The sequence below is a fragment of the Anolis sagrei genome, chromosome 8 (assembly GCF_037176765.1).
Source record: "Anolis sagrei isolate rAnoSag1 chromosome 8, rAnoSag1.mat, whole genome shotgun sequence".
Classification (NCBI taxonomy): domain Eukaryota; kingdom Metazoa; phylum Chordata; class Lepidosauria; order Squamata; family Dactyloidae; genus Anolis; species Anolis sagrei.
Genome location: NC_090028.1, coordinates 43,664,125 through 43,688,674, shown reverse-complemented (window position 1 = coordinate 43,688,674; position 24,550 = coordinate 43,664,125). Strand labels below are relative to the sequence as shown.

The 24,550-nt window shown below is 45.9% G+C and overlaps 1 protein-coding gene across 3 annotated transcripts in view; it reads right to left on the bottom strand.

Annotated features, from left to right (window-relative positions):
- RIPOR1 (RHO family interacting cell polarization regulator 1) overlaps positions 1-24,550 on the bottom strand; it is a 195,790-nt gene that overhangs the window by 122,020 nt on the left and 49,220 nt on the right. Inside the window, exon 1 of one of the 3 annotated variants that reach the window (XM_067471148.1) lies at positions 21,298-21,456. The exons of the other annotated variants lie outside the window; for them this stretch is intronic. The gene's annotated coding sequence lies outside the window, so the exon portion shown is untranslated. Of the gene's footprint in view, positions 1-21,297; positions 21,457-24,550 lie in introns of those variants that run through there. 3 annotated transcript variants of the gene reach the window in all.

The window sequence follows — 24,550 nt, the reverse complement described above, 5'->3', positions numbered from 1 at the left end:
AGCTCACCTACAATCAAAGGGCATTCTGAACTCCTTCAATGATGGAATTGAATCAAACTTGGCACACAGATCTCTCATGACCAAGAGAAAATACTGGAAGGGTTTGCTGGGCATTGACCTTGAGTTTGGGAGTTGTAGTTCACCTACATCCAGAGAGCACTGTGGACTCAAACAATGATGAATCTGGACCAAACTTGGCACAGATACTCAATATGCCCAAATGTGAACACTGGTGGAGTTTGGGGGAAATAGACCTTGACATTTGGGAGTTGTAGTTGTTGGGATTTATAGTTCACCTACAACCAAAGCGCATTCTGAACCCCACCAATGATAGAATTAGTCCAAACTTCTCACACGCAATCTCCATGACTAACAGAAAATATTGTTTTCTGATGGTCTTTGGTGACCCCTCTGACACCCCCTTTTCGACCCCCCCTAGGGGTCCCGACCCCCAAGTTGAGAAACACTGGGATACAGGGTCACTCTCCGAAAGCACAATGGAAAAGCCAGGTTTTGAGATCTTCCTTGAAGGCTGCTAAGGTAGGGGTTTGCCTAATCTCACCAGGCAGCAAGTTCAGAGTCAGGGGGCCACCACAGAGAAGGCCTTCCCCGAAGATCGGAGAGAATGGGCAGGTTTGTGGGTGGAGGTGCGTAACAAGGGCCACAGCTCGCTACAGGGAAAATCCCTTTCCCTTTTAAGGGCCGCTCTAGGAACAAGGGAGCCCACTCCTGCTCATCGAGAAGACTTAGGGTTCTAAGCTGGGGATCCCTGGTTATTATTATTATTATTATTATTATTTATGTATTTACTTTGCTTCTATACGGCTGTATCTCAAGCCCGAAGGCGACTCACAGCGGTTCACAAACAGTAAAAACAGTAGAAACAGCAGTGGTTCCATGCAACATATAACAATTGACTTAACACATTATCCATAAATTACCAATAAGCAATTACAATGCACAATTATTACAAAAAACAACCGTACCCAATCTTCTCATCATCAAAGCATAGTCCAGGTTCGTCGTCCATTGTTCCATTCCTATGTTCCATTACCAGATTGTACTAAATTACTCAAACGCCTGCACAAACATCCAGGTCTTCACCTTTTTGTGGAATACCATTAGACATGGTGCTAGTCTAATGTCTGTAGGAAGGGCGTTCCACAGCCGAGGAGCCACCACCGAGAAGGCCCTATCTCTCGTCCCCGCCAGCCGAGCTTGAGAAGCAGGCGGGATTGAGAGCAAGGTCTCTCCGGAAGATCTCAAAGTCCTGGTGGGTTCATAGGCAGAGATGCGGTCAGATAGGTAGCCTGGGCCGGAACCGTTTAACTCAATTTGGTTCCTCTATACAGCTGGTTTTGCAACTCCCAAAGCCCAGCGCAAGCAAGCATCTGAGCTCCCTGGGCCTTTGCAAACTCTCCAACACTGATTAACATTGGCTCTGCCAAAAAAGCAAGATGCCTGCTTGGCAAGAGAGCCAGGGACAACAGGACAACATGAGCCAAGTTGTCACTAATGCACTGGAAAGAACAGAAAGCTCAAATTGAGTTAAACGAAGAGAACGTAATGGCTGGAGAGGAAAGCGCTCTGCACACCACCGTCAGGAAGGCGGCTCTTGGGTTTCAGGGGAGTAAATACAAGGGTGGGTGGACAGAACACAAGGAAGAAGAGCTCCTTCGTATTTACTGCTAGTAGGAAACAGAACGTGACTCTGGGACTGTGGCTAAGTCCACACTGCCCTATAATGCAGATTAACTGCATTAGAAAGGCTTTTGCAAATAGCAATGAAAATAATGGTATGGTTCGGGGTCACCACAACATGAAGAACTGTATGAAGGGGTTGCAGCATTAGGAAAGCTGAGAAACATTGCTCTATCTGATGCGAAAAGGATTGAAAGCCGAACTCTTTTCCTTGTGTTTGTGTGTATAGCTTTCATCTGACTGCTCCAAGGAGTTGTTGCACGGTTTTTGTTTTTTTCCGGGTTATATGGTCATGGTCTAGAGGCATTCTCTCCTGACATTTCGCCTGCATCTATGGCAAGCATCCTCAGGGGTTGTGAGGTCTGTTGGAACTAGGAAAAGGGTTTATATATCTGTGGAATGACCAGGGTGGGACAAAGGACTCTTGTCTGTTGGAGACAGGTGGGAATGTCTCAACTGACCACCTTGATTAGCATTTCATTGCCTGGCAGTGACTGGGGCAATCTTTTGTTGAGAGGTGATAAGGCGGATAACAATTCAGCTCTCCAGAATAGACTTCTCACTGTATTGTCGAAGGCTTTCATGGCTGGAATCACTGGGTTGTTGTAGGTTTTTTCGGGCTCTATGGCCATGTTCTAGAGGCATTCTCTCCTGACGTTTCGCCTGCATCTAGGGCAAGCATCCTCAGAGGTAGTGAGGTCTGTTGGAACTCGGAAAAAGGGTTTATATATATGTGGAATGACCAGGGTGGGACAAAGAACTCTTGTCTGCTGGAGCTAGGTGTGAATGTCTCAACTGACCACCTTGATTAGCATTTGATGGCCTGGCAGTTGTTTGGTGTGGTTTGTTAGTGCCTGAGGGAATCTTTTGTTGAGAAGTGATTAGATGTCCTTGATTGTTTCCTCTCTGTTGTAATTTTAGAGTTTTAGAGGTTTCCTCCTTTCTGTTGACATTGTCCGCCTGCTTCTTGTGGATTTCAGTGGCTTCTCTGTGTAGTCTGACATGGTGGTTGTGAGAGTGGTCCAGCATTTCTGCGTTTGGTGGTTCCTATGTAGACAAGAGGGATCTTCTCACTTCTGCAGGAGTGTAGCACATACCATGCAGCTGTGGACAAGTCTACATTGAGATCACCAAACACAGCAGCATTGCCCAAACACAAATCAAGGAACATGAAAGGCACGGCAGACTAACTCAACCAGAGAAGTCAGCCAGAGCAGAGCACCGGATGGACCAACTTGGACACAGCATATTATTTGAGAAGACAGAAATGCTGGACCACTCTCACAACCACCATGTCAGAATTATTATTATTATTATTATTAAACTTTATTTGTACCCCGCTAGCATCTCCCAAGGGATTCGATGCGGCTTACAACAGGCCGAAGCCCAGCACAACACAATACAACAATACAATACATAGCAAAATAAAACAGTTAAAGCAGAAAACAAAGGCAATAACAATACAACAGGACGTTATTTAAAAAAAACTGAGCCGGCTGGGGTGGGGTACAGGGTTAAAAGTGCTGAAAAAGTGTCGGAGGGATATAAGATTAAGATATAAGTGCGGTGTGCGTTGAGAGTGATCTTGGCTCTACTAAAGTGCTTCTGGGCTTTGGTAGTGGGGATTCCTAATCTGAGAAGGCACGTTGGAATAGCCAGGTTTTCAGGTTTTTTCTAAAGACCGCCAGGGTGGGGGCCTGTCTGAGATCTTTCGGGAGGGCATTCCAGAGGCGGGGGGCCACCACAGAGAAGGCCCTGTCCCGCGTCCCCACCAAACGCGCCTGTGAGGCGGGTGGGATCACGAGCAGGGCCTCTCCTGATGACCGGAGTGAGCGTGTGGGTTCGTAGACTGTGATGCAGTCTCGTAGGTAGGATGGTCCCAAACCGTTCAGGGCTTTGTAGGTAAGCACCTGCACCTTAAATTGGGCTCGGAAGATAAATGGCAGCCAGTGGAGCTCCCTAAACAGGAGGGTTGACCTCTCTCTGTAAGGGGCCCCCGTTAGCATCCTGGCTGCTGCCCGTTGGACCAGTTGAAATTTCCGAGCCGTTTTTAAGGGCAGCCCTACGTAGAGCGCATTGCAGTAGTCCAGGCTAGAGGTGACTAAGGCATGGACCACCCCAGCCAGATCAGCCTTCGCGAGGTACGGGCGCAGCTGGCGCACAAGTCTCAGTTGTGCAAAAGCCCCCCCGGATACCGCCAACGCCTGAGCCTCAAGCGTGAGCGATGAATCCAGGAGGACTCCCAAGCGGCGGACCTGTGGCTTCAGGGGGAGTGTAACCCCGTCCAACACAGGTGCCACCCTATACCCCGATCTGGTTTGCGATCAACCAGGAGGACCTCTGTCTTGTCGGGATTGATCTTCAGCTTGTTCCTCCTCATCCAGATCGACACAGCGGCCAGGCACTCGTCCAGCACCCGAGAGGCCTCCTTGGAATTAGGTGGAAAAGAGTAGTAGAGTTGTGTGTCATCTGCGTAGAGATGGCACCCAACTCCAAAACTCCGGATGACCTCTCCCAGCGGTTTCATGTAGATGTTAAAAAGCATGGGAGATAGAATGGAGCCTTGCGGGACCCCACAGGTCAAAGGCCAGGGGTCCGAGCAGGCATCACCCAGCTTCACCATCTGGGTACGTCCCTCCAGGAAGGACTGGAGCCACCACAGAACCGTGCCCCCAAGGCCCATCCCAGATAGCCGACCCAGAAGGATACCATGATCGATGGTATCGAAAGCCGCTGAGATGTCCAAGAGGACCAGCAGGGTTACACTCCCCCGGTCTAGTCCTCTACGGAGGTCATCCACCAAGGCGACCAAGGCTGTCTCGGTGCCATGACCAGGCCTGAAACCGGACTGTGCCCGATCCAGGTAATTGATGTCATCCAGGAAGCTCTGGAGCTGGAGGGCGACCACCCGCTCCAGCACCTTACCCAAAAAAGGGAGGTTGGAAATTGGTCTGTAGTTGTTCAGCACCGTAGAGTCAAGGGATGACTTCTTTAGGAGTGGGCGAACCACAGCCTGTTTCAAACTAGATGGAAAGATCCCTTGCTCCAACGAAGCGTTAATGATCAACACAAACCAATCAACCAACCCCTCCTTGGCAGATTTGATAAGCCAGGATGGGCAAGGGTCAAGAGCCGAAGTGGTCGCCCTCACAGCCCCAAGAACCTCCTCCACGGTCTCAGGAAGAACAAGCCGAAAAGAATCCCACAAAATTGGACAAGCAGATGCCTCGGTCACCTCCCTTGGCGCTACAGTAAGATTGGAGTCGAGCTCAAGACGTATCTGGGCAACCTTGCCTGCAAAGTGGTGTGCGAAATCGCAACACCGAGCTGTTGGGTCGTCAGGGGTCCCCTCCACCACAGGTGGGTGAAGGAGCTCCCCGACAACCCGAAACAGCTCTGATGACCTATTTGCTGCAGACGCTATCCGGGCGGTCGTGAAAGATTTCCTGGCCGCCTGAATAGCCACGGAATATGCCTTAAGAGAGGCCTTAGCCCGTGCTTGATCAGATGCGTCCCGAGATTTCCTCCACTTGCGCTCTAGCCCCCTTCTCGTATGCTTCATCACAGCTTCTCGTATGCTTCATCACAGAAGACACAGAGAAGCCATTGAAATCCACAAGCATGTGGACAATCTCAACAGAAAGGAGGAAACCATGAAAATGAACAAAATCTGGCTACCAGTATTAAAAAATTCTAAAATTACAACAGCAAAACAACACTCAAACACAGGAAAACTCCAGAGAGGAAACAATCTGGGATAGCTAATCCCCTCTCAACAAAGGATTCCCCCAGGCACGAACAAGCCACACCAAACAACAGCCAGGCCATCAAATGCTAACCAAGGTGGTCAGTTGAAACATTCACATCTAGCTCCAACAGAAAAGAGTTCTTTGTCCCAACCTGGACACCATTCCTCAGATATATAAACCTATTTTTCCTATTTCCAACAGACCTCACAACCTCTGGGGATGCTTGCCATAGATGCAGGCGAAACGTCAGGAGAGAATGCCTCTAGAACATGGCCATAGAGCCCGGAAAAACCTACAACAACCCAATTAGGGACAGCTAATCACCTCTCAACAGAAGATTGCCCCAGGCACTAATAAGCCACACCAAACAACAGCCAGGCCATCAAATGCTAACCAAGGTGGTCAGTTGAAACATTCACACCTATCTCCAACAGACAAGAGTTCTTTGTCCCAACCTGGACATCATTCCACAGATATATAAACCCATTTTCCTAGTTCCAACAGACCTCACTACCTCTGAGGATGCTTTCCACAGATGCAGGCGAAACGTCAGGAGAGAATGCCTCTAGAACATGCCCATATAGCCTGAAAAAACCTACAATAACCCAGTGATTCTGGCCATGAAAGCCTTCGACAATACAAGGTGGTCAGTTGATACATTCACACCTAGCTCCAACAGACAAGAGTTCTTTGTCCCACCCTGGACATTATTCCACAGATATATAAACCCAATTTTCCGAGTTCCAACAGACCTCACTACATCTGAGGATGCTTGCCATAGCTGCAGGCGAAACATCAGGAGAGAATGCCTCTAGACCATGGCCATATAGCCCTAAAAAATCTACAACAACCTAGTGATTCCAGCCATGAAAGCCTTCGACAATACAAGGTGGTCAGTTGATACATTCACACCTAGCTCCAACAGACAAGAGTTCTTTGTCTCACCCTGGTCATTCCACAGATATATAAACCCATTTTTCCTAGTTCCAACAGACCTCACTACCTCTGAGGATGCTTGCCATAGATGCAGGCGAAACGTCAGGAGAGAATGCCTCTAGACCATGGCCATATAGCCCGAAAAAACCTACAACAACCCAGTGATTCTGGCCATGAAAGCCTTTGACAATACATTTCTCCAAGGAGGTTTGTCCCAACAATATCCATAGGCACATATCTGGATGGATGAATGAGAGTGATGGTTTACATAGGATAACCTGTACAGGTGAGTGCAAATACAGCTATTACAGACCATTGGCCAGCTGGGATGATTGAGGGTTGGACCATAGCCGAATAGAACAACCAAAACAAACAGGAACGATAGATATTTAATGCAGTTTTGGGAGAAACAGGGTAACCAGGCAGATCCCAAGAGGATGTAGTTGAATCTATTTAATAGAGAAGGCCACCTGCTCTGAGTCTTTGTTTGCCGAAGGCTTCAATGAGTGTCTGTCCACTTCATGGGAGGTCTCTCCCCTAATTAGGCTGCGGCCAGTCCCGGAGTCCTCGCTCACAAACAAACAAACAGTGCAAAGTGTTGGCTGGTTGTGCCAAAGAGCCCGGTGGATTCTGCCAAATGGCAGCCTTATTCGCTGCAATAATGGCAGCCAAGTTCTTTGTGGACGGGCAAGAATGAGAGGAGGATATTCATCCATGAAATGAGGAGTCTGAGAAAGAAGGGACAGAGTGCGCACATGTGCTTATGCGGAGCGCATTCTTGTTTCATTCAAGTTTCGTGGATGGGGTGCATTTCGGAGTTGGATAATGCACATCTGTAATCCGCTTCCTCCTTTTCCCATTCACTTACACCTGTATTTCTCAACCTTCCTCATCCCGCGACCCCTGAACCCAGTCCCTCATGTTGTGGGGAGCCCCACTCGTCCAATTATTTTTGTTGCTCCTTCCTAACTGTAATTTTGCACCTGTTATGAATCGTAATGTCAATATAAGATATGCAGGATGTATTTTCATTCACTGGACCAAATCTGGGGTTGATTTTGACATTTGGGAGTTGTAGTTGCTGGGATTTATAGTTCACCTACAATCAAAGAGAAACTACAAGAGAGGAGATTCCATCTGAACACAAGGAATAACTTCCTGACTGTGAGAGCTGTTCAGCAGTGGAACTCTCTGCCCCGGAGGGAGTGTGGTGGAGGCTCCTTCTTTGGAAGCTTTTAAGCAGAGGCTGGATGGCCATCTGTCAGGGGTGATTTGAATGCAATATTCCTGCTTCTTGGCAGAATGGGGTTGGACTGGATGGCCCATGAGGTCTCTTCCAACTCTTGGATTCTAGGATTCTATGATTCTGAACTCCCCCAGTGATGGAATTGAACCAAACTTGGCACAAAAAACTCCCATGACCAACAGGAAATACTGGAAGGGTTTGGTGGGCATTGACCTTGGAATTGAACCAAAAAACTCCCATGTCTGGAAATACTACAAGGGTTTGTTGGACATTAACTTTGAGTTTTGAAGTTGTAGTTCGCCTACATCCAGAGAGCACTGTGGACTCAAACGATGATGGATCTGGACCAAACTTGGCACAAAACCTCAGTATGCCCAAATGTGAACACTGGTGGTGTTTGGGTAAAACAGACCTTGACATTTGGAAGTTGTAGTTGCTGGAGTTTATAGTTCACCTACAGCAAAGAGCATTCTGAACTCCACCAACAATGGAATTGAACCAAACTTGGCACAAAAAACTCCCATGTCTGGAAATACTGGAAGGATTTGGTGGGCATTGACCTTGGAATTGAACCAAAAAACTCCCATGTCTGGAAATACTACAAGGGTTTGGTGGACACTGACCTTGCATTTGGGAGTTGTAGTTCACCTACATTCAGAGAGCACTGTGGACTCAAATGATGATGGATCTGGACCAAACTTGGCATGAATACTCAATATGCCCAAATATGAAAACTGGTGGAGTTTGGGGGAACATAGACCTTGACATTTGGAATTTGTAGTTGCTGGGATTTATAGTTCACCTACAATCAAAGAGCATTCTGAACTCCCCCAGTGATGTAATTGAACCAAATTTGTCACAAAAACCTCCCATGACCAACAGGAAATACTGGAAGGGTTTGGTGGGCATTGACCTTGCGTTTGTGAGTTGTAGTTCACCCACATCAGTGGTTCTCAACTTGGGGTCCCCAGATGTTTTTGGCCTTCAACTCCCAGAAATCTTAACAGCTGGGATTTCTGGGAGTTGTAGGCCAAAAACATCTGGGGACCCCAGGTTGAGAACCACTGACCTACATCCAGAGAGCACTGTGGACTCAAACAATGATGGATCTGGACCAAACATGGCACAAATACTCAATATGCCCACGCGTGAACACTGGTGGAATTTGGGGAAAATAGACCTTGACATTTGGGAGTTGTTGTTGCTGGGATTTATAGTTCACCTACAACCAAAGAGCATTCTGAACCCCACCAATGATAGAATTGGGCCAAACTTCTCACACAGAATTCCCCTGCTGTGAAAGGAGTCGCTGGCATGAGCCTCCCTCCAGCCTTGCATGCTCTCCTTCGCTTGCACATGTGCACCATGAAGCCATGCGCTGAGCACGCCTGCTCTCCCCTCCCTGCTTGGAGTCACAGAAACATCCCTCCCCTTGTCTGAGAAGCCGGTTAATCCCAGCGGAGGAGGGCTTTTGGTCGGAGGATTTGCCATCTGTTTCCAAAAAGGAAGAGAAGGACAGGTGGGGAGATCTTCTTTGCCAAAGGGGTTCCTCAGACCATCCAAAATATGTGTATTTTGGTGGTCTTTGGTGACCCCTCTGAAGCAACCCCCCTCACGACACCCCCCCCCCCCATGGGGGTCCCCACACTGAGATCGAGGCCGACTTGCTATGTCCAGGGATGTTCAAAGAGTGGGCCACTGCATTAAGGAACCTTCCTTTCTGCGTATTCTCGAAGGCTTTCGTGGCCGGAATCACTGGGTTGTTGTAGGTTTTTTCGGGCTCTATGGCCATGTTCTAGAGGCATTCTCTCCTGACGTTTCGCCTGCATCTATGGCAAGCATCCTCAGAGGTAGTGAGGTCTGTTGGAAATAGGAAAATGGGTTTATGTTTCCGTGGAATGACCAGGGTGGGACAAGGGACTCTTGTCTGCTGGAGCTAGGTGGGAATGTTTCAACTGACCACCTTGATTAGCATATAATGGCCTGTGTTGTTGTAGGTTTTTCCGGGCTATATGGCCATGTTCTAGAGGCACTCTCTCCTGACGTTTCACCTGCATCTATGGCAAGCATCCTCAGAGGTAGTGAGGTCTGCTGGAACTAGGAAAAAGGGTTTATATATCTGTGGAATGACCAGGGTGGGGCAAAGGACTCTTGTCTGCTGGAGCTAGGTGTGTTCGGGCTATAGGGCCATGTTCCAGAGGCATTTCTCCTGACGTTTCGCCTGCATCTATGGCAAGCATCCTCAGAGGTAGTGAGGTCTGTTGGAACTAGGAAAAAGGGTTTATATATCTGTGGAAAGACCAGTGTGGGACAAAGGACTCTTGTCTGCTGGAGCTAGGTGTGTTCGGGCTCTATGGCCATGTTCTAGAGGCACTCTCTCCTGACGTTTCGCCTGCATCTATGGCAAGCATCCTCAGAGGTAGTGAGGTCTCTTGGAAGTAGCAAAGTGGGTTTATATATCTGTGGAATGATCAGGGTGGGACAAAGGACTCTTGTCTGCTGGAGCTAGGTGTGTTCGGGCTCTATGGCCATGTTCTAGAGGCACTCTCTCCTGACGTTTCGCCTGCATCTATGGCAAGCATCCTCAGAGGTAGTGAGGTCTCTTGGAAGTAGCAAAGTGGGTTTATATATCTGTGGAATGATCAGGGTGGGACAAAGGACTCTTGTCTGCTGGAGCTAGGTGTGTTCGGGCTCTATGGCCATGTTCTAGAGGCACTCTCTCCTGACGTTTCGCCTGCATCTATGGCAAGCATCCTCAGAGGTAGTGAGGTCTCTTGGAAGTAGCAAAGTGGGTTTATATATCTGTGGAATGATCAGGGTGGGACAAAGGACTCTTGTCTGCTGGAGCTAGGTGTGTTCGGGCTCTATGGCCATGTTCTAGAGGCACTCTCTCCTGACGTTTCGCCTGCATCTATGGCAAGCATCCTCAGAGGTAGTGAGGTCTCTTGGAAGTAGCAAAGTGGGTTTATATATCTGTGGAATGATCAGGGTGGGACAAAGGACTCTTGTCTGCTGGAGCTAGGTGTGTTCGGGCTATATGGCCATGTTCTAGAGACATTTTCTCCTGACGTTTCGCCTGCATCTATGGCAAGCATCCTCAGAGATAGTGAGGTCTGTTGGAAGTAGGAAAAAGGGTTTCTATATCTGTGGAATGACCAGGGTGGGACAAAGGACTCTTGTCTGCTGGAGCTAGGTGGGAATGTTTCAACTGACCACCTTGATTAGCATATAATGGCCTGGGTTGTTGTAGGTTTTTCCGGGCTCTATGGCCATGTTCTAGAGGCATTCTCTCCTGACGTTTCACCTGCATCTATGGCAAGCATCCTCTGCCCTCTGCAATGTGAATGGAGATCAATGCCTCAGTCTCCTTTTGTTTACCACCATTTCCCCCACACAATGGATTTTGTGAATGGCGTTTGGACTAATAACTATAAAGAAAAGCAACTTTTCTTTCCAGCATGTGCATTTCTGTGTTTGCACTTGGTCGTTCGCTCGGTTACTTGGTTCTTTCAACCCTCCAGAGGAGAGCGCAATGAATCAACAAAGACACGTACACACAAAACTGGTTTTCTCCGCTAACCACTCAATTTCTTCCCTGCAGACAACAGTTTTTCTTCCACCAAGCTCTCCTCCCTTTGTAACCAGTGTCACCTGGGACGGAACCAGTTAACGAATGGGTTCTTCTTGCTGGAGATAGACAGCAACCCTCCCTCCCTGGGCTGTCTTCCCCCGCAGCTGCCTCCTTGCTTTGGGGAACAAAGCCAGGCCTATCCTTGGAATGCCTTCCACAATCCGGAAAAGCAAGAGAGGGTCGGAGCAGGCGCGCGGCTCCCTCACTGGATCTGCGCCCTCCCACTACCACTCACTCAACCTCACTATCCATAGCACATATTAACTTTAAATAGATACTTAACTAGCGATACTGAATTATATAATTGGTTTATTAATTGGTCAACCTATCGGAATCAATAAAACTCAATAGCAGCTGAATGGGATTGGAAAAACAACAACTTCATGAATGCAATCTGATTACAGATTGAACTCAGCTGTTGTACTTATTTTCGTTTTGGGGTTGTTGTAGGTTTTTTCGGGCTCTATGGCCCTGTTCTAGAGGCATTTTCTCCTGGCGTTTCGCCTGCATCTATGGCAAGCATCCTCAGAGGAAGTGAGGACTGTTGGAAGTAGGAAAAATGGGTTTATATATCTGTGGAATAATGTCCAGGGTGGGACAAAGGACTCTTGTCTGCTGGAGCCAGGTGGGAATGTTTGAACTGACCACCTTCATTAGCATGTGAAGGCCTAGCTGAGCCTGGGGGAATCTTTTGTTGAGGGGTGTTAAGCTGTGCTTGGTTGTCAAGGGCTTTCATGGCTGGAATCACTCAGTTCTTGTGGGTTTTTCCGGGCTATATGGCCATGTTCTAGAGGCATTCTCTCCTGACGTTTCGCCTGCATCTATGGCAAGCATCCTCAGAGGTAGTGAGGTCTGTTGGAAATAGGGAAATGGGTTTATATATCTGTGGAATAATGTCCAGGGTGGGACAAAGGACTCTTGTCTGCTGGAGCTAGGGGTGAATGTTTCAACTGACCACCTGGATTAGCATATAATGGCCTGACAGTGCCTGGAGCAATCTTTTGTTGAGAGGTGATTAGAGGTCCTTGTTGTAGGTTTTTTTTCGGGCTCCATGGCCATGTTCTAGAGGCATTCTCTCCTGGCGTTTCGCCTGCATCTATGGCAAGCATCCTCAGAGGTAGTGAGGTCTGTTGGAAATAGGGAAATGGGTTTATATATCTGTGGAATAATGTCCAGGGTGGGACAAAGGACTCTTGTCTGCTGGAGCTAGGGGTGAATGTTTCAACTGACCAACCTCATTAGCATTTAATGGCTTGACAGTGTCTGGGGAAAAATCTGGCTACCAATATTAAAAAACTCAAAAATTACAATATGCACAACAACAGAGAGGAAACAATCAGGCACATCTAATCACCTCTCAACAAAAGATTGCCCCACTCAACTGTTCCATCGTCTTAGCCGTTCCTAGTTCATTTCCGATTTAAGTTTTTGGTCATGATGTGGTTCCAAACGCTTGCAGGTTTTCACTCTTTTTCGAAAGGTCAGGAGGGAGGGGGCTGATCTAATATCCCTAGGTAGGGCCACCACAGAGAAGGCCCTGTCTCTTGTCCCCGCCAAACGTGCTTGTGAAGCAGGCGGGATCGAGAGCAAGGCCTCCTATGACGATCTCAAGTTCCTGGAAGGTTCATAGGGAGACAAGCACCAGAGTCCCAGAGTCGGACACAACTGGACTTAATGTCAGGGGAAAACCTTTTGACATACCTGATATGTCAAAATTTGATTACTGTGGGTTGGGGGGGGGGGGGAAGTAAACTTCCTTTCTGGGAGTTGTAGTTCACCCACAACTAGAGAAACTGTGATGTCCATGATAGACCTGGATCAGACTTGGCAGACAGAACTTCCATGACCAATTCAACCTACTGAAGGGGTTTTGAGGGGACTGACTCACTACAGTGGGAGTTGTAGTTTACCCTACAGCCAGAGAGCCCACTGAGCCCCACCCATGATGATGATGATAACAACAACAACAACAACAACAACAACGCAAAGATTCTGGCACAAGCCAGTCAAGGTGATCCCAGTGCTGATCGGCACACTGGGTGCAGTGCCTCAAGACCTTGGCCTGCACTTAAACACAATCGGCGCTGACAAGATTACCACCTGCCAGCTGCAGAAGGACACCTTACTGGGATCTGCACGCATCACTTGCCAATACATCACACGGTCCTAGACACTTGGGAAGGGTCCGACGTGTGATCCAATTCAACAGCCAGCAGAGTGACCTTGTCTGCTGTGGACTCATTTTGTTGTGTTAATAATAATAATAATAATAATAATAATAATAATAGTAATAATAATAAACAACTTGATGCAGCTACAGCAAACCTGCCCAACATAACAAACTTTAAGTACTGGTGGAGTTTGTCAGGATTAATCTGGCATGATGGGAGTTGTAGTTCACCCACAACGTTATGCATTTTGTACAATTAAAAAAATGACTTTTTCAAATAATATGGGCAATGCTGAGTACCCAAGCTAGTTTACACATAAAATAGAGAGAGAAGGAAACATATTGAAGTTGAGATGGACTGTACAGCCTCACAATGGGACACAACGTCAAGGCCACATTCATGTTGATCCATGGTTCAATGTGACCAATATGAACCTTGGTTTCCAGTTGGCGAACTTCAAACAAACCAGTTGGAACTAAACATAGTTTTTAGGCTTGTTTGATCAAGAAAAAATTTGGTTCTAAACTCGCTTCGTTTCCAGGGGGCGCCAGCACTTCGAATTTCTGAGGACTTCCGAAATTTAAGATTTCAAAATTTCGAAATTTTTCAAAATTTTCGAAATTTTGTTAATTACGAATTGATTCGTTAATGGCGGACGCGATTGCGCAATGCGCTAAAAACACCTCCAAACGGGACAGGGGGAACTTCTGAAATTCAGGATGAAATTAAAATACATCTAGTTAGTAAAAATAAAAATTAAAATCACTTAAAATTAATTAAATAATAAAATAATAAAATAAATAATAAAATTACTTAATAAAATAAGTAATAAGATAATAAAATATCTCCAGGACGAGGAGGAGGAGGAGGATGGGGAGGAAAGGCAACGCTGGCACCTTTTCTCTCCTTAATAATTACGAAATAATTACGAAAATTTGGAAAAATTGTTTCGATTCTTAATTACTCTTCACACTATTCCTGCATGGTTCAATATTGGATCGTAAGCTAATTTAAATACGAATTAATAACGACTTTAGAAACTAATGAACACGATCAAACAAGCCTAATAGTTTTCCCAGTTTGTGGGATGCAATAAGTTATTGTTAAGCAACCAAACAAAACAAAACAAAACAAAACAAAACAAAAAAGCCTCAAGAGCACATGGATATCACACTGAACATACCAATCGGAACATGGCCACAGATTCTGACCACGACTGAAACTCACACAAGGAAGACCTGTGGGTAAACAACTGTCTCTCGTCTGAACGCCCTTCTCGAGAGACAGCGGCAGGAAAGCGGAAATGGAAGAGAAGGAGGAGAAGAGGAAGAGAGGAAATGTCATTCCCAAAAGCCTTGACCCAAAACAACATGAGCAAACATCTGACTCATCAGAGTCCAAATCCCCAAGTTGGCCATGAAACCTCCCAGGAGGACACCAGAGGAACAACCCGCTGCTTGGCCGATTTCCCACCACGACAGCAAGTCACAAAGGGAGAAGGCTCCATCTACGCTGCATCATGCAGTTCCATCATGCCATTTCACATGATACGGCAGCGTCGAAACCAGAAGATGAGTTTTGCAAAGTGTGCTGCTTGTTGACGAAGCAGAAACCGTGTCCAAAAATGGGCCTTAAGACAAAATAATAGGAATAACAACAATAGTTATTATTACACCACACTATTATTATTACACTATATGAGGATTTAAAGGTAGAACTGCAATGATTCTGGCACAAGCCAGTCAAGGTGCTCCCAGTGGTGATTGGCACACTGGGTGCAGTGCCTCAAGACCTTGGCCTGCACTGAAAAACAATCGGCGCTGACAAAACTACCACCTGTCAACTGCAAAAGGCCACCTTACTGGGATCTGCACACATTGCTTGTCGATAAATCACACAGTCCTAGACACTTAGGAAGGGTCTGACGTGTGATCCAATACGCCAACCACCTTGTTTGCTGTGGACTCATCTTGTTGTGTTTAGAAGAAGAAGAAGAAGAAGAAGAAGCCAGTAAAGGTGGTCACAGTGGTGATCGGCACACTGGATGCAGTGCTTCAAGAACCTGGCCTGCACTTAAAAACAATCAGAGTTGATGAAACTATCCTCTGTCAGCTGCAAAAGGCTACCTTACTGGGATCTGCACGCATTATTCGCCGATACATCACACAGTCCTAGACATTTAGGATGGGCCCGCTGTGTGATCTAATACAACAGCCAGCAGAGTGATCTTGTTTGCTGTGGACTCATCTTGTTGTGTTTCTAATAATAATAATAATAATAATAATAATAATAATAATAAGCCAGTAAAGGTGATCTCAGTGGTGTTCGGCACACTGGGTGCAGTGCCTCAAGACCTTGGCCTGCACTGAAAAACAATCGGTGCTGATGAAACTATCACCTGCCATCTGCAGAAGGCCACTTTACTGGGATCTGCATGCATTATTCACCAATGCATCACACAGTCCTAGACACCTGGGATGGGTCCGCTGTGTGATCTAATACAACAGCCAGCAGAGTGATCTTGTCTGCTGTGGACTCATCTTGTTGCTTTTCTAATAATAATAATAATAAGAATAAGAAGAAGAAGAAGAAGAAGAAGAAGAAGAAGAAGAAGAAGCAGAAGCAGAAGCAGATTCAACAGCAGCCAATAAAGATGGTCTCAGTGGTGATAGGCACACCGGGTGTAGTGCCTCAAGACCTTGGCCTGCACTTAAACACAATCAGCGCTGACAAACTTACCACCTGCCAGCTGCAGAAGGCCACCTTACTGGGATCTGCACGCATTATTCACAGATACATCACACAGTCCTAGGCACTTGGGAAGGGTCCAACGTGTGATCCAATTCAACAGCCAGCAGAGTGTCTGCTCTGGACTCATCTTGTTGTGTTTCCAATAATAATAATAATAATAACAACAACAACAATAAGCCAGTCAAGGTGGTGTCAGTGATGATTGGCACACTGGGTGCAGTGCCTCAAGACCTTGGCCTGCACTTAAAAACAATCAGAGTTGACGAAACTACCACCTGCCAGCTGCCAAAGGTCACCTTACTGGGATCTGCACGCATTATTCGCCGATACATCACACAGTCCTAGACACTTGGGAAGGGTCCAGCATGTGATTGAATACAAAAGCCAGCAGAAGGATCTTGCTCGCTGTGTACCAGTCTTGTTGTGTATCAAATAATAATAATAATAAGAAGAAGAATAATAAGAATAATAATAAAATGCACCTCTGAGGTTGCTTGCCATAGATGCAGGCGAAACGTCAGGAGAAATGCCTCTAGAACATGGCCATATAGCCCGGAAAAACCCACAAGAACTGAGAGATTCCAGCCATGAAAGCCTTCGACAATACAATAAAATGCATTTCTACAAAATACATATTAAATACACTGTGCAGAGATTAAAACACAGGACGTGAGTTTAAAACTGATGCTTAAAACTGCTGGTTGTTTTGTCTCCAAGAGAACAGGGCAATGCCTACACCTTTGAAGATAGCGAGCACAAAGGAAGGAAGGAAAGGAAGGGAAGGGAAAAGAAGGGAAGGGAAAGAATTATACATACCATCTGAGTTTTCATGTTTTCTTGTCTAATTTTACGAGTTTGAGCTTATGTTGTACATGTGTGGGTGGTTTTATGTTATGTTCATTTAAGTTTCTGTTTTATAACCTTTAAGTGTGTTTACTTCTTGTTTGCTGTGTTGATTTTGGCACGGAATGTTTGCCACTAGATTATTTCCGCTGGAAACGGCCCTGAGTCCCTTTGGGGAGACGGAGCGGGTTATACATAAAGCATAATTGTATATTTAACATTCTTTCAAGGCAAAGGGGGATCTGTTTCCAGTTGTTGCTTCCTTCGTTGCATGCCCACCACACGTGGGAAAATGTGCCAGCTTTGTTTCTGCATTTCCAGCCTTTGTCAGTGCATTTGTGCATCTCCGCTCATCTCTCTGGAAGGAGATACTAACACAGGTGCATTTTACAGACATTTTCTTTTTGATTTTGGCATGCTGTATACCATATATACTCGAGTATAAGCCGACCTGAATATAAGTCGAGGGTGGAAAATGCAGCAGCTACTGGTACACTTCTGGCCCAAGCTACCTATCTGACCTATCTGACCGCATCTCTGCCTATGAACCCACCAGGACTTTGAGATCTTCCAGGGAGACCCTGCTCTCGATCCCGCCCGCTTCTCAAGCTCGGCTGGCGGGGACGAGAGATAGGGCCTTCTCGGTGGTGGCCCCTCGGCTGTGGAACGCCCTTCCTACGGACATTAGACTAGCACCATCTCTAATGGTATTCCGCAAAAAGGTGAAGACCTGGATGTTTGTGCAGGCGTTTGAGTAATTTAGTGCAATCTGGTAATGGAACATAGGAAGGGAACAATGGACGACGAACCTGGACTACGCTTGGATGAGGAGAAGATTGGGTACGGTTGTTTCTTGTAATAATTGTGCATTGTAATGGCTTATTGGTAATTTATGGATAATGTGTTAAGTCAATTGTTCTATGTTGTATGGAACCACTGCTGTTTCGACTGTTTTTACTGTTTGTGAACCGCCGTGAGTCGCCTTCGGGCTTGAGATACAGCCGTATAGAAGCAAAGTAAATACATAAATAAATAAATAAAATAAAAATAGATACCAATAAAATTACATTAATTGAGGCATACAATTGAGGTTTACATAAAACTGTAATTTAAGAAAGGACTGTCCAACTCCGATGAAACCATTATTCTCACCTTCTTCAATGTCAATGTGCTAACGTATCCTTCCAATAATAAGAAAGGGAGTAAAATAATAAATCTATATAAATAAAAATGTCATGTTCGTTTGTGGGATTGACATAACTCAAAAACCACTGGATGAATGGACACCAAATTTGGACACAAGACACCCCTCAGGCCAACGAGTGACCATCATGCATAAAAACACAGAAAAACACAGCAGAAAAGACAAAAAATAAAAATACACTACAATGCATGCACAAAACCACATACATACACATATACACAAATATATATACACACACATATACACACATATATACACGCACAAAACACATATACACAGATTGGGCCACAGCAACGCATAGCAGGGGACAGTTACTGTAATAATAATAATAGTAGTAAAATAATAAATTGCTGTGGCCCAGTCTGTGTTTTGCATGTGTGTATATGTGTGTGTATATTTTTTCTGTATGTGTATATATGTGTGTTTGCAGATATATATATATATATATTTGTATGTATGTGTATATATGTGGTTTTGTGCATGTGTTGTAATGTATTTTTTTGTCTTTTTAAGTTTCTTCTGCTGAGTTTTTTTCCATGTTTCTATGAGTGATGGTCACTCCTTGGCCTGAGAGGTGTCTTGTGTCTAAATTTGATGTCAATTCACCCAATGGTTTTTGAGTTATGTCAATTTCACAAACAAATATTACATTTTTATTTATATAGACTAGCCCTCCCCTGCCATGTGTTGCTGTGTCCCAGTCTGTGAATATGTGTTTCGTGTATGTATATGTGTGTGTGTGTGTGTGTATATATTTGTTTATATATGTAGTTTGTGCATGCGTTGTAATATAATTTTTGTTTGTTTTTAAAGTCCCTACCGCTGTGTTTTTCAATGTTTCTATGAGTGATGGTCACTCGTTGGCCTGAGAGGGGTCTTGTGTCCAAATTTCATGTCAATTCATCCATTTTTTTACTTATATCAATCCCACAAATGAACATTACATTTCTATTTAGATAGATTATTGTTGTTATTACTAGCTGTCCCCTGCCATGCGTTGCTGTGGCCCAGCCTGTGTATTTGTGTGTGTATATATTTGTGTATATGTATGTTTGCGTGTATATATATGTGGTTTTGTGCATGCTTTGTAATGTAATTGTTGTTGGGGGGTTTTTTTTGGCTTTTTAAGCCCCTTCCTCTGTGTTTTTCAGTGTTTTTCTGAGTGATGGTCACTTGTTGTCCTGAGAGGGGTCTTGTGTCCAAATTTGATGTCAATTTGTCCATTTTTTTAGTTATGTCAATCCCACAAACAAACATTACATTTCTGTTTAGATAGATTATTGTTATTACTAGCTGTCCCCTGCCATGCGTTGCTGTGGCCCAGCCTGTGTATTTGTGTGTGTATATATTTGTGTATATGTATGTTTGCGTGTATATATATGTGGTTTTGTGCATGCTTTGTAATGTAATTGTTGGGGGGGGGGTTGGCTTTTTAAGTCCCTTCCACTGTGTTTTTCAGTGTTTTTGTGGGTGATGGTCACTCATTGGCCTGAGAGGTGCCTTGTGTCCAAATGTGGTGTCAATTCCCCCAGTGGTTTTGGAGTTATGTTAATCCCACAAACAAACATTACATTTATTCATATACATATATATACTAGCCGTCCCCTGCCATGTGTTGCTGTGGCCCAGTCTGTGTATATGTGTTTTGTGTGTGTATATATTTGTGTATATGTGTTTGTGTGTGTGTATATATATATATATATATCTGTGTGTGTGTGTGTGGTGTTGTGCATGTTTTTCTTTTTTCTTTTTAAGTCTCTTCTGTTGTGTTTTTCAGTGTTTTTCTGAGTGATGGTCACTCCCTGGCCTGATACCTGTCTGGTGTCCAAATGTGGTGTCAGTTCCCCCAGTAGTTTTGGAGTTGTGTTAATCCCACAAACGAAGGTTACATTTTTATTTATATAGATATATATAGTTCTGTGCATACCTTGTATTTATTTATTATTTTTGCTTTTTAAGCCCCTTCCTCTGTGTTTTTCAGTGTTTTTCTGAGTGATGGTCACTTGTTGGCCTGAGAGGGGTCTTGTGTGTCCAAATGTGGTGTCAATTCCCCCAGTGCTTTTGGAGTTATGTTAATCCCACAAACAAACATTATATTTATTAATATACATATATATATACTAGCTGCCCCCTGCCATGCGTTGCTGTGGCCCAGTCTGTGTATATGTGTTTTGTGTGTGTGTATATATATATATATATATATATATGTGGTGTTGTGCATGTTTTTCTTTTTGCTTTCTAAGTCTCTTCTGCTGTGTTTTTCAGTGTTTTTCTGAGTGATGGTCACTCCCTGGCCTGATACCTGTCTGGTGTCCAAATGTGGTGTCAATTCACCCAGTGGTTTTGGAGTTGTGTTAATCCTGCAAACATTACAGTTTTTATTTATATAGACTAGCTGTCCCCTGCCATGTGTTGCTCTGGCCCAGTCTGTGTATATGTGTTTTGTGTGTTTGTGTATATGTATATATGTGTGTGCATATTTGGGTTTATGTGTATGTATGTGGTTATGCACATGCATTATAATGTATTTTTTTAATTTTTGGCTTTCCCCCCTCTTCCGTTGTGTGTCTTTTAGTGTTTTTTGTGAGTGATGGTCACTCATTGGCCTGAGAGGGGTCTTGTGTGTCCAAATGTGGTGTCAATTCCCCCAGTGGTTTCGGAGTTCCGTCAATCCCACAAACGAAGGTTACATTTTTATTTCTATAGACAAGATTACTAATTGTTACTAAAGTAAAGGAAGGAAAAAAGAAAGGGAAGGGAAGAAGGGGAAGAAGGGCAGCCAGCCAGGACAAAGGGAGGGGAGGAGAAAGGGGAGGGGAGGGGAGGTAGGCCAGGGTAGCCAAGGAGGGACAAACACACAACACCCCCCCCCCCAAAAAAGCCCTCCTGCTCAAGCAGCAGCACCCCCACCACCCCCGGGCTCTCTCTTCGAAAGGGCTTCGGGGTCTGGAAAAAGGCACAAAGGGGGGGGGGGTGTCTGACCCGGGAGCCCCCCCCCTCCTCCTCTTTGGGTGGGAAGGGGCGCTCTCCCTCCCCCCCTCCCTCTGCAAAAGCCCCCCACTTACATGTCCGCGCGCCCTCCTTTGTCCGCCTCCCAGGGAGAGAGAGAGAGAGAGAGAGAGCTGGCCGGAGAGCCCTTCTTGTGTCCGGCGCGCTTGGTCCGGAGACCCCGCTCCTGCCCTCTTCCTCTTCCTCTTCCTCCTCCTCCTCCTCGTCCGCCTTCCCATGGAAACCCTCCCGAGCGAGCGAGGAGCCATGTGATGAGCGGCCGGGAAGCGCCTCCTCCTCTTCGTCCTCCTCCTCGTCCTTTCTCTAAGTGGCCGTCCACTCGGGAAGGGAGAGAAGGAGGAGGCCAAGGCTGCCGGACACCCACCGCCCGGGCTCTCAGGGAGTCGGGGGATGAAGTCCAGAGAGAGAGGGGCCGAGTTTGGCCAGGACTGACCCCCCAGCAGGGCACCTGCTGGGAACACACGGGGAGACAGGCTCCCACTTGGCCACCACCATCACTCCCACTCAGAGAATCATAGGCTCAAAGAATGGGAAGAGATCTCCTCCTGGGCCATCATCCAGCTCAACCCCATTCGGCCAAGGAGCAGGAATATTGCATTCAAAGCACCCCTGACAGATGGCCATCCAGCCTCTGCTTAAAAGCCTCCAAAGAAGGAGCCTCCACCACACTCCCTCCGGGGCAGAGAGTTCCACTGCTGAACATAGAATCATAGAATCAAAGAGTTGGAAGAGACCTCCTGGGCCATCCTCCAGTCCAACCCCATCCTGCCCAGAAGCAGGAATATTGCATTCAAAGCACCCCTGACAGATGGCCATCCAGCCTCTGCTTAAAAGCTTCCAAAGAAGGAGCCTCCACCACACTCCCTCCGGGGAAGGCAGAGAGTTCCACTGCTGAACGGCTCTCGCAGTCAGGAAGTTCTTCCTCATGTTCAGATGGAATCTCCTCTCTTGTAGTTTGAAGCCATGGTTCCATTGCGTCCTAGTCTCCAAGTTTGCTCCCTCCTCCCTGTGGCTTCCTCTCACATATTTATACATGGCCCTCATCATGTCTCCTCTCATCCTTCTCTTCTTCAGGCTCAACATGCCCAGCTCCTTAAGCCACTCCTCATAGGGCTTGTTCTCCAGAACATTGATCATTTGAGTTGCCCTCGTCTGGACACATTCCAGCTTGTCAACATTTCTCTTCAACTGCGGTGCCCAGAACTGGACACAATTCCTACCTCATCCAGGGTTTTCTCATTTTACCTCATTTTACCCCGGCGGGGGGGGGGGGGGCTTGAGGGGCTTCAATTCCATCATTGGTGGAGTTCAGAATGCCCTTTGATTGTATGTGAACTATAAATCCCAGAAACTACAACTCCCGAATGTCAAGGTCTGTTTTCTCCAAATCCCACCAGTGTTCACATTCAGTCATAGTAAGTATTTGTGCCAAGTTTGGCCCAGATCCATCATTGTTTTCAGTCCACAGTGCTCTCCAGATATAGGTGAACTACAACTCCAAACTCAAGTCAATGCCCACCAAACCCTTCCAGTATTTTCTCTCTGGGGGTAGGTGAAATGTGAACACTGGTGGAGTTTGGAGGAAATAGACCTTGACATTTGGGAGCTGTAATTGCTGGGATTTATAGTTCACCTATAATCAGAGCATTCTGAACTCCACCAACGATAGAATTGAGCCAAACTTCCCACACGGAACCCCCATGCCTTGAAGGGACTTGTTGGTACTAGCCGAGCTCCAGCCTCACACGCTCTCCCTCGCCCACACATGTGCACCATGCTGCCATGCGCTGAGCACGCCTGCTCTCCCCTCCCCACTTGGAGTCTCAGAAACAGCCCTCCCCTTGGCTAAGAGACCGGCCAATCACAGCGGAGGAGGACATTTGGGGGGAGGATTTGCTGTCTGTTTCCAAAAAGGAAGAGAAGGACAGGTGGAGAGATCTTCAGCCTTTTCTGCCAAAGGTGTTCCCAAGACCATCAGAAATATGTGTTTTCTGATGTTGTTTGGTGATCCCTTGAAACCCCCTCGTGACCACCCCAGGGGTCGCGACCCCCAGGTTGAGAAACGCTGTGGTAGACAAAGCAAGAGTTACAGTATCTCTGAGCAACCTAAGCATATATAAGGAAAAGGCCACTTAATGCAGTGTTTCTCAACCTTCCTAATGCCGTGACCCCTTAGTACAGGTCCTCACGTTGTGATGACCCCCAACCATAACGTTATTTTCATTACTACTTCTTTAATTCCGCTACTCTTATGAATCGTAATATAAATATCTGATATGCAGGATGGACCAAATTTGGCACAAATACCCGATACGCCCAAATTTGAATACTGGTGGGGTTGGAGGGGGATTGATTTTGTCATTTAGGAATGTTGGAGTTGCTGGGATTTATAGTTCACCTACAATCAAAGAGCCTTTTGAACTCCACCAATGATGGAATTGAACCAGACTTGGCACACAGAATTCCCATGGCCAAGAGAAATACTGGGAGATTCTGGTGGACACTGACCTTGAGTTTTTGGAGTTGTAGTTCACCTACACCCAAAGAACACTGTGGACTCAAACAGTGATGGATCTGGATCAAACTTGGCACAGATAATCAATATGCCCAAATGTGAACACTGGTAGAGTTTGGAGAAAATAGACCTTGCCATTTGGGAGTTGTAGTTGTTGGGATTCATAGTTCACCCACAATAAAATGGCATTCTGAACCTCACCAATGATAGAATTGGACCAAACTTCCCACACAGAACACCCATGACCAAGAGAAAATACTATCTTTTCTGATGGTCTTTGGTGACCCCTCTGACACCCTCTTGCGACCCACACAGGGCTCCCGATCCCCAGGTTGAGAAACACTGACTTAATGCAAATTAAAAGACTAAATTATGCAGACACACGCCTCCCCTAATAGCGACGCAGCCAAAACTAATAGCATTTGCAAACTGAGTTTACATAAGGGCCGAACTGCATCAGAACAGCACGATGAGGTGGAGATTTGTATTCGGCAACGTGCCAGGCCTGTGTTTCTCCTTCCCACATTCTGAGAACGAAAACAAAGAACATGCAGTGCCACAGAAAGCACAATCCTCGCACAAAAAGGTCAGATCCCGTACTTTGTGTTTTGCAAACCAACAGAAGAGACATCTATTTTGCACCAATATTCTTGGTCTGCAAGTCTGTATTCGTATGGAAACCATCTCTAGTCTTGCACAAATGAAAACTGTATTGTGCTTTCTGCTATTTTACTAACAATGAAATGGTTCTGAGAATAGCTGGATATCATATTCTTAAAAATGGGTGCCAACAA